At 38.0% G+C, this 14,644-nt stretch overlaps 1 protein-coding gene across 2 annotated transcripts in view; it reads right to left on the bottom strand.

Annotated features, from left to right (window-relative positions):
• HAPLN1 (hyaluronan and proteoglycan link protein 1) overlaps window positions 1-14,644 on the bottom strand; it is a 65,061-nt gene that overhangs the window by 36,564 nt on the left and 13,853 nt on the right. The window lies entirely within an intron of this gene.

Genomic DNA, 14,644 nt, shown 5'->3' with positions numbered 1-14,644 from the left:
CTCTGCAGTCAGCAGAGCTGAGCGCTGCAGGGAAAATCTCTGCCAGCCTCTGAGTAGTAATTAGGCAAATGAAGACTTGAAATAGAAAAGGAGTCATAAAATACTAGAGGTTTTATGTAGAGGGTTCAGACTGTTGCATGTTTTATAGCCATAATTATTATGTACCTGATTTCTTGAAATAAAAAATAGACATTTTTCAGCTTTGCATTTCAAGAGATTAGGATTTTTTCCACTATTATCAAATTGTGGTAGTATTGTTAATATGTTTTCTTTTTAATGCAGAGATTTCCCCATCCCCCCTTTATCTATCTCAGCTAGAAACACATCAAATTTGCAAGGTATCCTTGTCTAGAACCTAGGTCAAGACCCCAAGGTTAAGGTCTGCAAACAGTCCCTGTCACCAAATGGACTCAAATATCTGTGTTTCAAGTCTAGATACAAATATTGTAATTGCCACCAACCTTTACGACAATCTAAAATGCAGAAATCCTACTGCTATTTTTCATAAGAGAACATGCATGTTACTTGCCTGCCTTTCTATTACTTCAAAGTCAATTTGAGTGGGAGTTCAAAGCCAGTTCTGCATCCCTTACTCCTCGTTGTGGAGTGTCTAAAGGTAGGACTGGCTGTACACTATTTTCCAGGTGGTCCACACTCCAAACTCTCTGGCCACTCCCTCTTTCCTGGAAAGCTTGGCAGGCTGGCGACTTCCACTCCACAGAGCAAGGACAGATGTGGCTCCCCCTAGAGCACATCAGCCCAATACTCAGATGATCAAAGGGGTCATGCAAGTGCAGCCAGGTGTTCCTCTGGCATGATGGGATCACTGGCCTGGCTGCCTGATAGAGCAGGACATACTTGGACAAAACCACACTACTCTTTCCCTCACAACTCCTGGTCCAGGCACCAGCTATATTTCTCTAAGAGTGAAAAATGCTTCAGGTTTGGGGTTTGATTTTCTTGGTTGTTGGCTTTGTTAGCCAACATTGACATAGCTTTGACATTTTTTTTATTGGTGGGGGATATTGGTATTGATTTAGAAATAGTCTGGCTAGCAAAGAAACATTGATTTTGAAGGCAAAGTTTATAGGAGTATTCCCACCTCAGCCTGCATCGTGGAACACATGCTGGATGCAAAACCTCCTGGACATAGTGAATGGCGGCAAAGCCCACAAGGGCTCTACAGATCTGCTCCTGGAGTACATTAGATATTCGTTAACAATTTGCCCCTACTTCTTGCCACAAGCATGGGTTTTTTCTGTGTCTCTAGTGAAAAGAAACAGCCACACAACTAGATGACAGGTAGTACTAACTTTTTCAGGGGACAGCATCCCCATCTCTACAAAATTCTGGGGGCATAGACACTGGAGGTCCATTCTGGATTAAGAAGGATTTACCTTCCAGTTACATGGATTGACAACTCCACATACGCCACCTTCGTTGTCAAGGTCTTTCTAATATGATGGGTGAAAGTCCTCCATGTAGCAACATCAGGTGATTATTGTCAGAACGACTAGTCCCAGGACTAGCCTGGTGCTCTGAGGGGGCATCATACACCTTTTAGAGATATTTGCCTGTACCTTCAGGCAAGTATCATGTTACCATACAGGGTTTGCATAACAAGCAGGATGAGGCAGGTTTATGATGACTTGGAGATCTGCCTTTCCTTTCCCTCAGTTTCCTGGATTGCACTGAACAATTTCATGTGTCACGCTACAAATGTGGTACAAAATTACAGTTAAAATTATTTTTTGAGGAGTATATCCCAAATAGTGGTACTTAGATTTGTTAATAGCCAAAGTTTACAGGAGCTGAGTTTCTAGTTTTCCCTAATTGCCACTGACAGAAATGGTAGCTTAAAACATTCATTGTATGTACAGGAGCATACATGAAAATAGCGTGTGAGTACAGGTCTGTGCTCTCTTTCAGTCCAGTAATGTTCCCCTGGATTTCTAAGGTATGTTGTCAGCTATCCACAGGACCATCAAGGGTAATGCAACAACATACTGTCAGGCTGCACAAAACTAGCAAGAATTTAAAAACTGTTTCCCAGGAGAGCAAATGCCTGGTCAATGTTTTGGAAAATCTATCCATCACATATCTATAGCTTAAGTCACCAGATGTTTCCGTATTTTAGGTGAATGAACTGAAAATGAAGTTTTAGCTTGGCAGACGCATTTTATTGGGGTCCACTTCAAAACTCCATTTAAGTCTGAGCAGATTTACAGCTGCTCCTTTTAATTGCCATGTAGAGCAGCAGCTGAGAAAAGGTGGCTATCTGAAGTCAGGATTATCCCAATCTCGTACCCCTCTCCTCCTGGGATTCCCCATGATGGGAGCTGTGGCATTGAGCCAGAGCAGTACAAAGAAACGTTACCAGGTCCAGAGTATGACACCTAGTGTTTTGTAATTTATCCAAAAAGCATTTAGTCAGAGGAATCCACATCCTCATCTCCAGTCAAAGCAATAGAAGTCAGATTCCATTTCTGCAGCAGCCTAGGAAGGCCTCAAGGGAGAAATGATAGGTGTGAATATTTTATATTAAAGTTAATAAAATATTGGCTAGGAGCAAGTGACTTTAAGAAATGGTAATGATTAGTCACACTGAAGAAATTCAGACTAGTTTCGATTACTGTAGTTTATAACCTGCTGTCTCTCTGGACAGGGACTACAAATAAGCTGAAAAAGTAGTTTTTAAAGTGAAACCTCAGGGAAATGATCAAGGTGACTGTACATTCAGTTTTTAAATTCTCTAGAACTATTCATTCTTAGATACTATTTGAAATTTTGATATTAATTAAGACCTTTTCATACTTACCCAGCCATACTATAACTACTATTGGTAAATCTAAAAGGCTATAAAGCAGGTTTGTATTTCAATATAATATTCTGAAAGTTAACAGAATGCCTTCAAGTAATTCAGCTGCAAAAGTAAGAAGCATTTCTCTGCAGAAGAGAATACTGAAAAATATTATTTATCATTCTCTGTTCTAAATGAAATAACATATTTCTACTTTACTACTGCAACTAGTTTCCAGCTACAGAACATGAGAGCATCACTGTGTGATGACAAATGTCCATTTAGCTCAGTATTCTCTCCGTGACAGAAGTTAAAAGCCCGAGGAATGTCTCTGCTCCCAAGAGGTAATTTTTGTCTTATATTAAGACATGATGGTCTCCCATATCAAATGTTTGTTTCCCTGAGAATAAAGATCTATGGAAGCCTGAGTCCACAACGTCTCGAAGAGCATAGGGCAATACAATCACCAGCTCCTATGATCCAGTTGTTGACACTGTCATCCCATTAAGATAGGTGCTTGAACTAGATTTTAACTAACTCATCCAAAAATTGGTCTGCTTTTGAGAAAGGATTCCTGTTATTTAGGATCTTCTAAGACTGTGATTCTCACAGTTACTCTGCTATCCACAGGCCCCTCAAGGGTACTGCCACACCATACTGTGTCATCTTCTAATATGTGCAACCTCATGGTGCAAAGAAGGTTTAGGAGGAGAAAAGGCTAAAAGCAGATATCTGTGGAACGAGACGAGATACCAGTGAACAGGGACAGGGAAAAATCTAGATTCCTAGGGCAAACACAGAGGACTTCCTCCATCTTTCTATGGAGCTTCCTATATTTAACATAGTAAGACCCAGCAAGTAAAGTCAGTAATCAATTATATTTTAAATAGGTAAGAGAACCAGCAAAATCAGTCTCAATAATTTAGGGTTGTAATACCCACCAAAACTATGGACTATTTACACCTACGTGCAAACCTGCTATATTATATAAGTCTTTACAGACCCCTTCTCTGTGGAGCTCTATCCCATCTGTGAATTGGTGCTAAGCTCCAGAGAAGTAGCTATTAATGAAATAAAACTTCTATATTTTCAAGGAGAGGGTGTTAGCTGCAGTAACTGGAAGTCTCATCCTTAGACTCTGCTGATATATAATAGAATAGGATAAAGACCATTCTGGGCAATACTCTCACATTCTCTAGAACAGATTTTCCTAAAGCTGGGAAGTTGGAGTAAATTACTTCAATCTAGCTGATTAGATAGATTTCTGGTATGAAATAACTGGCTCAAATCTCCTAAAGATCATACCTTATACATATGTGTAGGCACCTAGGCTTAGGCAACTGAGTGAAGCCGTAAGGGTAGAATTCTGCTGCAGATTGTGGACACCTAAGTTAGTGTCTCTGTAAAACATTTACATTTCACTTATGAATCCAAGATATTATTACAGTCAGTTTAAGCCTAATCACTGTGGTTAGAGGAAGGCAGATACGTGTTTAATTGGCCCAAGATGCCTTTTTGTCTATCGACTTTTGTCTTTGAATAACATCTGCTACTTGCAGTGTGACCTCTCTGGAGGGAAATGTAGGCTTGAATCTTACACATCGACATGGAGCGGTCTAACATGAGGCTGTTTTGCAAACAAGTTACAGATGCAAATCTGTTTATTCAAGGATTCATCACTCAGGATTAAAGGGAGAGCAACGGACAGAGGTGCCTGAAGAGCAGATTTGACTCAGGGGCTTCTGACAAACAGGGATTCAGAGTCCCCCACATAATTAGTGTTTGTTTTGGTTAGCTTTAGATAGCTTACCACTCAGCATGGTAAGCAACACTTTAAGAAAAAATAATCATCTCTCTATTGACTGCAGAAGGAGGATGAGTGTTCTGACTCATCTTGGTAGCACTGACACACTCTTTTTAGATGTCCTCGTGCCAAAAGTGGTCATGTAAAGGAGGCAACTGCAAAGGCAGCCTTACACTTGAAGGGCACCTACTTCTTGCAAGTATTTACAGTCTCCTTCAAAGATCATCCATTCTCTGCAGGCAAAAGCCTTAGTTCCAGGTATGAACTTAAAACCTCAGTCAGTAAAATCACATGAAAAAAACACTTCTTGCCTTGATATGCTCTTACACCATCTACGGTCTTGATTCTACTTTTCGCCTATTTTGCTAAGAAGACTGGTTCTTCTCAGTGGAAAAGTCCCCCCAGGCTGAGGGAATTAAGAAAAGACAGTTGCATGAGACTGGTCCCACAAAGGAAATTTTACTGATACTATGGTAAAAAAAAGAACAACCGATGGTATAAGAATGATAATGTTTACTTGCTTTATTAGAATAACCTAGAGCAAGCTTTCCAAGACCTCCTCCCATGCTACTTCATTAGTTAAAGTAATTTGGAAATTTGTGAGACTGTGAATCTTAGGGCTGTCTAAAGTGCCAGATGGTCAATGTCTGGAGAACTGGTTGTCATAGCAGTTCCCCAACCACAGGCAGAACAGTTCAGTGGAAAAACAGCATGACCATTCAAAGACATCTGGAATCCTCCAAAGTCTATTAATTCCCTGTGAAGAATGCTGATAAATTGCTTGCAGGGAAAATGAAAATATCTTTACCGTTCGTGAAATATCTGCCTTGTGTTAGATATGAAAATTAATCCAGATACAGAGAGTAATAATGGTAAAAATATTCTTCACATTATTCATAAAGTATAACTAAGGTCATGTGGTGTGGCTTTATGACTAGAAGTTAAAAAAAATTGGTACTCTAGATTTAATCCAAACAGGAATAAGGCAAAGGTGCTGCAGTTATAGTCTATCATTGATGGAATACTTGTTACTTTGAATAGTTTTCTTTCTTATTCTTTATAGTGGGCTATATTAATATGCCTTTAGTTCAGGAATCCAGATGTTTTAACTTGAAGCACAGCAATGCTCTTTGATAACAGTACAATGCCATAGAAAGGTAGCCTTCACTAGTGTGAAGGTTAGAGGAGCTGAAAAAATTCTGACATCTTCATTCAAAAAGCCTCTTGTAACCTTAAGCATGCAAGTCTGGAGGTTACCAGAGGTCAGTAAGAAAATCTGATCTCTCCCTCATTTTTCTTGCCTCTTGGTCACATTTATAAAAGCAGCTTTTCATCAGATACCCACTGTTTCCCAGGTCCTCTCCTGTTACTTACACCTCTTCTTCAAGGTGCTTTCTTTGTTTCAGCTATACTTCCCAGTTGCTTGCACAACTTCTGCAAAGCCATATACTTTAGGAAGTTCTGCCATTTTTTTCAGCTTCTCTAACCTTCACCCTAGTGATGCTTTCAGTTCTGCCACTTCTTTTTTGGATGCTTGGATTTTTAAGGGGGCATAAATGACTTACGTGTCTAGTGCTCTGTTTCCATAAAAAATGAACTAAAGCTAGATGCCTACATTCTTCGAATCATCAAAAAAATCTCACATATGATAAATAATTGGGTAGGTTCTTACAAGCAGTTCTTTTGACCTGTTTATAATATTAAATATTAATATGGTATTATTAGTTATTATTATAATCAACATATTATAATTTCTGTCTTTGGGAATTTGAACTGCCTTCCTGTATCTTACAGTACTTACAGTACTAGATTTCATGGATTTTAATGCAAGCCATGGACTATATCTAAGCAGTAGGACAGAATTTTGGAGGTTTTTGTTTACAGTGAAAAGGCAAAGAATTTTACTCTAAGCCCATTTAAGTAAGTGGTCATTTTGACATTTAATTTATTAGCTTTAGACTGTGATGACAAGAAACAAGTTTCTAAATACTAGCCTCGTTTCAGTTTTCTGTGGTGAATAGTTGCTCATCCATTTCACAAGCCATGCCATGTCTCCCCAAGATTCCTTCTGTGCTTTCAGCCACCTAAAAACTGCCAGTGTTTTGAAGTAGACATAGAAGATATATTCAGACAACCCAAACCTCCTCCAGTTTCCACCAAATTCAAGCGTAAACTTTGTGGAAAAACTGTTAATACATATTAAAAACAAGTCCTAAACACAAGTCTCTTATAAGAAGAAAGAAGGAAGTTTACTTTCTGGTAATATAGCAAGAAGGAATGAATTCAAGAGGAGCCAAAAAAATCACATGCTGATACTTTATGTAGAAATTCTGTGCCATTGTAGACAGCAGCTTTGTAAACTCATTCAGACTTACGGAGCCAAACTTTTTCGAGCCAAATGATCTAATCACAACTTAAAACTTAGTCTTATACTTTTGGTTAGGAATATTGTGAAAGTTGAGATACGCAAATGAGCCAAATCGTCTCTGCTTTATCCAAGGGAGGTGAAGCATCTCTGTTCTGACTGTTCCACATCTCATTCAGTTCCTTTTCCCCAGATAAGCCGACTCTATTAGCAACATAAAAATATAAATTGAGAACACTGAGTGCTGTCACATTTTTGAAGGATCCCACTATAAAAGAGAATAGATGCACTGCCAGACTAACTGAGTAGAAGCCCAGTGCCAGCCTGCTGTAAGGAATTACTAGCAGTATACAATTTTTGGCATGGATCCTAGTGCAAACCATAAAACAGGACTCTGTCCAGCCAGCCATGAGTCCTTAGTCCTGTCTTCTCTCTTCCTTGTGGTCTGAGATATGCACTGTCTGCACTCTCAATGTCATTGAGAACGACTTTAATGAGGCACTTGGTTTGGTAAAGAAATAATAACATATTTTTTTAATTGCTGTATATCTTTTAAATTACTGTTATGCATTGCCAGTCCAAGTCTCCATTTAGTCATTGCTTCTAAGAAGGTAAACACTTTAATTTTACAACAGCACTGTTTTCATCAAACATCTGCTTCTTAGTGCAACGATACATAAGTTTTCTTTGGATATTTGGTCACGGAGAATTAGTTGTGGGTACAGCCAGATCAAAGCCATATGTGGAACACTTGCAAAAGCACAATTCTTCCAATATTTTTTAAATTGAATTAATCAGCAATCAATGCTAAAATATACTTTCTATTGAGATCAGTTATTGTAAAGAAGAGGAAGACCTAAAGGTTAGGGCATGAGTTCAGACTTTGGGGGACGTGAGTTCAACTCTGCCCTCTCTACCTTTCAGGTGGAACCTCAGGGGGTGTGGGGTTGGTGGGGAGGATTAGTTTTGGTTACCTTGGTTCACTATCTGTAACACCGCGCAACAGCATTCCTGTTGCTCAGAGGTATTGTGGAAGTGAATATAACTAAGGTTAGAAGGAGGTTTCATTGCTGCAATGAGAAATTTCAGTATCTAGGACAGAAGGAGACTTCATACGGGGATCACTTAAAAACACTGCAAGCTTTCACATGCTGGAACACTGTAGGATAGTTTGCCATACATGTCATGCAGACAAACATGCAGATGTCTACTTTTACCAAGTTTTCCCCCTGCTTTTCTTCAATATCTTGAGCCTGAGAATACTGGAAAAATATGAGTCATAGGACTGTTTAGTTAACTTCTTGTTAGTTAAACTCTATTGAAAACAAATAACATTTTTTTTTTAAGGTTGTGGATGTTTGTAAGATAATCTATCTAAATAAAAGCAACACTTTCAAACTTTACTGCTAAACACTGTCACCTCAGTATTATGCTTACACTTTTTTTTTGTTTTGATGTACAAAGCAATCAACAATAGGACAAATGCCACAAATCTACACTATGGTCTGAAAGCTACTTTTTATTTTAAGTCAGAAGAGTAAATTGCTTAATTATTTATTAAAAAAATATTTTTGTTAGTTTACAGCATGACAGCAGAGATGAGCACAGACATCTTTGCTAAGTCAGATGTGAGAAAGATCCCAAAAATGACTCTGTTTAGAGGTCCAGACTCCACATATCTACCAGTTGCAGATACTCGCAAACAGTGATTGCAGTTCTGCACTTTGAATGAGGTAAGTTAAACAGCCACACTAGAAAGAAATAGGAAAATAATTTATTTGATTAAAGAGGAAAAGAGTATACTTTGGAAACTAAAGCTGTAAACTAATAGTCCTGAAGAAATAAATCTGGACAGCCAGGATGGTGATTTGTGATGAGTGAACAGTAAATATTGGTCCAGAGAAGAAGAAAAGCTTTGTTACAGATAGCGCACACCAGATTAGTTCTGTGTCTAGATAAGAACTTGATCTCAATACGGAAAGCATGAAACCATTGGCTGTGACTCACCATGGAAATTATTATTTAGGAGAAAGGAGGGAGACACTGTTATAAGTAAGCAAAGAATTTGAAAGAAGGTAGATGATACTATATATATAGATAGACACACACACCCCACCCCTCCAATTTTGCTACAGGGCATCACCAAAAGAGTTCATGGAGCAATCTCAGGACCAGATTTGTTAAATTAAATTTTTTAATTAATGAGCTGGTACAGAAAGTAGACAAATTTCAGTTTAATCTGTGGATGAAAAAATAGTGGAATCAGCAAGTGGTACCAGATTAAGTGAATGGTCAACATGATAACAGAAATTGGAATTTTTGGCATCTGGGCTCCCAATGAGCACCACAAAGCTGGACTGATGACTTAGTATCACCACAACCTTGGCAATCTCTTCTCCATCTCCATACCACTGGCAATACCTTCAGTCATACCATCTGCATCCCTGGTAATATGGGATTAGGAGGCAGGAATTTAAAACGGGATACATGCAGGCAAGGGTTTATTGGAGCAATCAGAGGAAAGGAAAAGCTGTATGCAGCTGTATCATAATGCAGAACACATCATGGTAAATAAAACTCTCTTAAGTTGTGTAAGCAAACAATATGCAGAGTATGCAATCTAGTACACCTAGTACAGGAATGACAGTACATCATACTTTAGGTCCAGGTATATTCAGATGTAGGAAGATGTGACTGAAGAATTTGTATCCAGGAAATACCTGCATTCTACATTACATAATTCAATAACATATAAGCATATATTAAGAAAAAGAACGTGTGGAAAGCCAGAGACAATACAGAAAAGAGTTTAGTGTGTACAAGGATAAAGATCAAGAGAACGAAAGCCTAAGGATGCATGTTAATTTGTTGATATGACTTAAAACATAAGACATTTTTAAAAAATCAAGTTCATTGTTAATTGAACTCTTCTGACAATTATTTTGGCTGCCAGTAATATCTGCTAGCTTTTGGTCAGGGGAAAAAATCCTCCAAGAGCACAACTGATAGCAGTTGGCGAGCAAAGTAAACTCTACAATAGGAAGCATAGGTTTCTTATAACTGCATCAATGGTACGCGACTTAGTGGACAAGTGACCTGTGGAGCAGTGGCAGACTCCAAGTCCTGCCCTCCTGTGCACATGGCTGCATTGCAGAAAACCTATGGTTCACGTGCTTAAACCAGCCCAGCAAGTTGCCCCTATCTGGGCCATCACAAGGTATCTGCTGCTGCAGTAGCTGCTACTGCTCTGAACTGGAGGGTAGATGCTCTGCCTGAGCCCCAACAGGAAAAAAAATGAAACCCATCTTAAGTCCCCTATCATACATATACAATGCTACATATATATACACACACTCATATTTTTATATATGCATATGTGTATAGGTCCATGTACAAGTATTTGTATGTCTACATATGTATGGACGATCACTCAGATTTTGGTTGTAGAATGTACTTTGATAAAGCAAGATATGGTTTTGGATTTTGAACTAGTAAAGCCTGGTAAGACAAACAAGCATGCAGGAATTTTGCCATCCTCTTTCGCTTGAGACAAGGAAAGAAATTAACAAACACAAAATCTGCAATAAAATAATTTGCATCTCTTTGTTACTCTTAAAGAATCAAGAGTCATCATTACCTGATCTGAAAAAAAAAAAGAATGACTACTTCTGCAGTTATTATGGATCTCAGGCAGAAAGTGATACTTATTCACAAATGATCAACTTGCCTTTCTCTGGGACTGGAAACTGGAAAAGTCCCAGATGCAACCTCCACATCCACCCCTTCTTCAAACTTGTATAATGGGGTAAATACTGTTTTTCTAAAATGGGTTATTCATGTACCACAGTTATTTAAGACTCTCACAGGGATTACATATCCAAGGGTAAAAGAGATTATAATTTTAGGAGCTATAGTGATATTATAGCAAAAAATAATGAAGAAAATGTATCTGAAATTAGCAGAAGATTAAAAAACATGGTTTAATTGGCTGACACATAATGATAATCTTACAAAATACCCTTCTATTTTGGTCAATTTGAGGAATGGATACTATTTTAAAAGTACTATCAAGAACCTCAAAATGAAATAACCTGAAAAGCATATGTATAATAAATGAGCTTTTTAATAATCTAGTCTCACTGGAAATGCTGTAGATAGTAGAATCTAATTCTAAAAAATCAGGTCATGAGTCTAATTAAATGTGACAGAGATATACAAGCATGTGTATAAAGCCTGCATTTAATGAAGTACAGTTTTGTACCTCCAACACATCACTAAAAGATTACGCTATATAGAATTAATGCCTTTGAATCCTGCTATTTTTATCTGAAATTTACATGATACACCTTTTGAGGTATAGCAATGGATCTATTTTATATAAATTTAGGGAAATATATGTAAAATTTCCCTATAGATCATTTTCATTGGACTTCTGCAATACAGCTCTAAACTAACTTGTGGCATTTAGCTTTGATCTTTGTAGATGTCAAGATGGAACAATTCCTGCCACTAGATATCGGAGGCATTTTACTCCCAGAGAGTCACAGTGTCTCAGATGTGTTACAGGGAAAAAAAATCAAAGAAACGCGATACTTTCTTTTTTGTGGGAAGGGGAGAGTAACTGCAGCGACAAAACAAGTATTTCCTTCAGGAATGTGGGGAAGGAGCTGTGAACAGAAGAGGAGAGAAACAATTTTGGCTGAGCGTCTGATTGGGGCCTCAATTCTAGGTGTGTTTTACATGGGACACCCAACGAAAGACAGATCTCCTTCAGCTGTAATGCAGCTTTAAGTGCAGAAATGCTCCACTAAATAAATCAGAGTGTAGTCTGCAGGACTACACTGCATGTGTAGTGTATGTAATGTATGGCTGCAGGAAAGACTACACGTTCCCTGCTGAAACAAGTCAGAGGAGTTGAGATGGAGTCAAAACTTATTTTCATACACACAAATAGGCAACTGATAGACTATTCAGCATAGAGTGGGGGTTGGAGCTGAAACAAATCAAGTTTCTTGGGAGCAGAGTGAAAGTAAAAGGAGACAACCAAAATCAGAGAAAGAATTCAGAAAATGCTGTGATATTGCACTGTTCCTTACAGTTACTATGTGAGTTAGTGGGTCATCTCTGTTTTACAACTGGGACATCAAAAGCTGTAATGCCAGCTGCTATTTAAGAGTGGAGAAATTCCAGTCTCTTTTACTATAAAAGGACTGGCACAAATATTTTATCAAAGATTTCAAATTGGTCATAAGAAAAGAAGAAAAAAGTGCCTTCAATACTAGTTCTGTACTGCAAACACCTCTATTTAAATGTCTCAAATTAGATTTTGCTGGAAAAAATATACTGGCACACTCATAACCTGACATACTTTCCGTTATAAACTCATTTCTAGTGTAAACTCTGAATGTACAAGCTATAAATAGTTCCTTGACTACAACATAGACTCTGACTGTGTGCTCTGAATTCAGAAACAATATTTGGACGTTAGCTGATTTCTTTCACTATAATTCTTCATCAGTCCTACCGTATTTTTTTAGTCTTTATTTACCTTTCAATAAAATTTTGTAAGAAACTTTTTCCATAATATTATTCAGATAGGAAATAAAAGATATGTTGGCAGGGAAAGGCCTTGCTCTTGCTGCTCAGTGCACAATACGGTACAGTTCCCTGCCATGCTATGGCATAACAAGCCATAAATCTCAGAAAGAAAGAACACCCAGTACCTAGTATCCTTCGATTTAGTAACTAGCCTCTCTATGCTTACTTCAAACTTGTGTGGCTGTCAAGCACATCCGCTTTGTCAGTCAATTTTAATTTAATCCAAAGCAATTTTTTTTACCTTTCATCAGAAGCCTTCTTTCCTTTCATGAAAAGTTTCTTAACAGTTTCGCCCTGTGGAAACCTGTGTGTTCACCTGCAGCTTAATAATTCTCCTTTCTTGTGTTTACACAGTAGGAAAATAGAAGAGTAAAATCTAACTACCTGGCATTCCTCAGGACATCTAGAAATACATCCTCTAGGCATTCTAAAACACCTAGAACAATGCTACTATGTGATAAACAAAAAGAGAAATACCTATGAAAAATGAACTAATCAAACAACCCCCCCCCCCCGAAACCCTAAGGTAAACCTATCTAAAGTGTCTGAAGATGTTTAAGACTGCTGACTTTTAGTGTTTTATAAGGATAAAGAAAAAGAAAATAGGTGCAGCTCAGTATCACAAAAAAAAAAAAGGAAAAGTGAGCTAACTTTCAGGAGTTAGCAAAATAGATTAGTGGGTACTGTCAAAGACAAATATGTTTTGCTTTTTAGCATGCAAGATGAGTCATTAAACAGCAACGTCTATACTTCTTAGTCACTAAAGCAAAGGTTATTAATTTCAAAACAGACAGCCACAGTTTACTGTAGTAATATGCCATAAATTCAGTAAACACTTTCTGCAGGGCAATCTATCTGAGACAGTATCCTGACATGAAAGCATTTTCTGGGGAAGTGTTCCTTGCTGGTCTCTTAAATGAGTCTCATAGTGACTTTGTAGAGTATCTCTAAGCTATGCACAGGACGCAGTCATTGCATAGACACTGTAGATGGAGTTGATCCCTATCTGACATATTTAGGATTCTCTGCATAATGAATGTGTACAAAAAGCAAAAGCCATAAGATTTCTCTTAGCTTTGAAACTATTAAACGTTTTCCAGAAAACTTTACTATTTAAAAAAAACCCAAAAAAACAGCCTAACTTCACCTCCACTTTTACCAAGTGACTCAATAGTAGTTGCCACCTTTGTAATGTAATTTTAGATATAGGGATGAAAAGTGATTTGTAAGAACTTAGTATTATTTTCATGGTTCTGAAGAAAATCTTCCAAATATGAGCTCATGGCAAGCAGCTCCATGGTTTCTAGCTGAACCTTCATTGTTCTGCCTTGAATAGTGTCTCTCAGGGGGATCACTGCTCCTATTTGTTTGAAGGAATTGAAAGGGTAACATCCAAAGTGTAACAATTGTTACTTAAATGCAATACAATCCCTGCTTTCATGGGTAGTAGCTTTAACAGGAATACTCAGCTAGTTCTTCTAAGTCAACTTCTGCAAACAGGGGCACATACAAACTGCTGATAGATACAGGATAGATACTGGTTTCATAAGCTACTTGTGCAGTATAGCTATGGTGTAAATTGAATCTACCCACAAAGGGGAAAGGATTAGACATCATAGTTCTTAAAGCACCCTTTAACTACTGTTTGCCCAAGTTCATGGATAATGTAATAAATACTCAGCTTAAAATGTGAGTGTAGTCCACAGAAACTGGTTTTGATATCTTGGGAATGCACATAATGGTATGCAATATGGTGGTCTAGCCAAATGCCCTTTATGAAATAAATACACACAAGATGTGCTGCACTGACTGGGCTGAATGAGAGGAAAATATAGGAAGATTTTACATGGGTGATGGGAGATGCATTTCTAATGCAGTGATTAAAGAACACAGCAGTTTCTCTCCTTAGTACTGCTTTTCATACAGTGGATGAAGGAGAGGTCTCCATACCTCTCTCCCTCTGCATTCTATTCCAGCTCTGTCTTCCATCCTTTCCCAGCACCAAAAGATGCTTGACCAAGAAAAAGCCTGAGCCCTCCTCCTTGAAGTGCAAAATACAGTGTCTCCTTTGTGGTGT

Source organism: Cuculus canorus, chromosome Z, assembly GCF_017976375.1.
Source record: "Cuculus canorus isolate bCucCan1 chromosome Z, bCucCan1.pri, whole genome shotgun sequence".
NCBI classification, from domain to species: domain Eukaryota; kingdom Metazoa; phylum Chordata; class Aves; order Cuculiformes; family Cuculidae; genus Cuculus; species Cuculus canorus.
The sequence above is the reverse complement of the archived record's forward strand: the minus strand, read 5'-3'. Positions and strand labels throughout refer to the sequence as shown.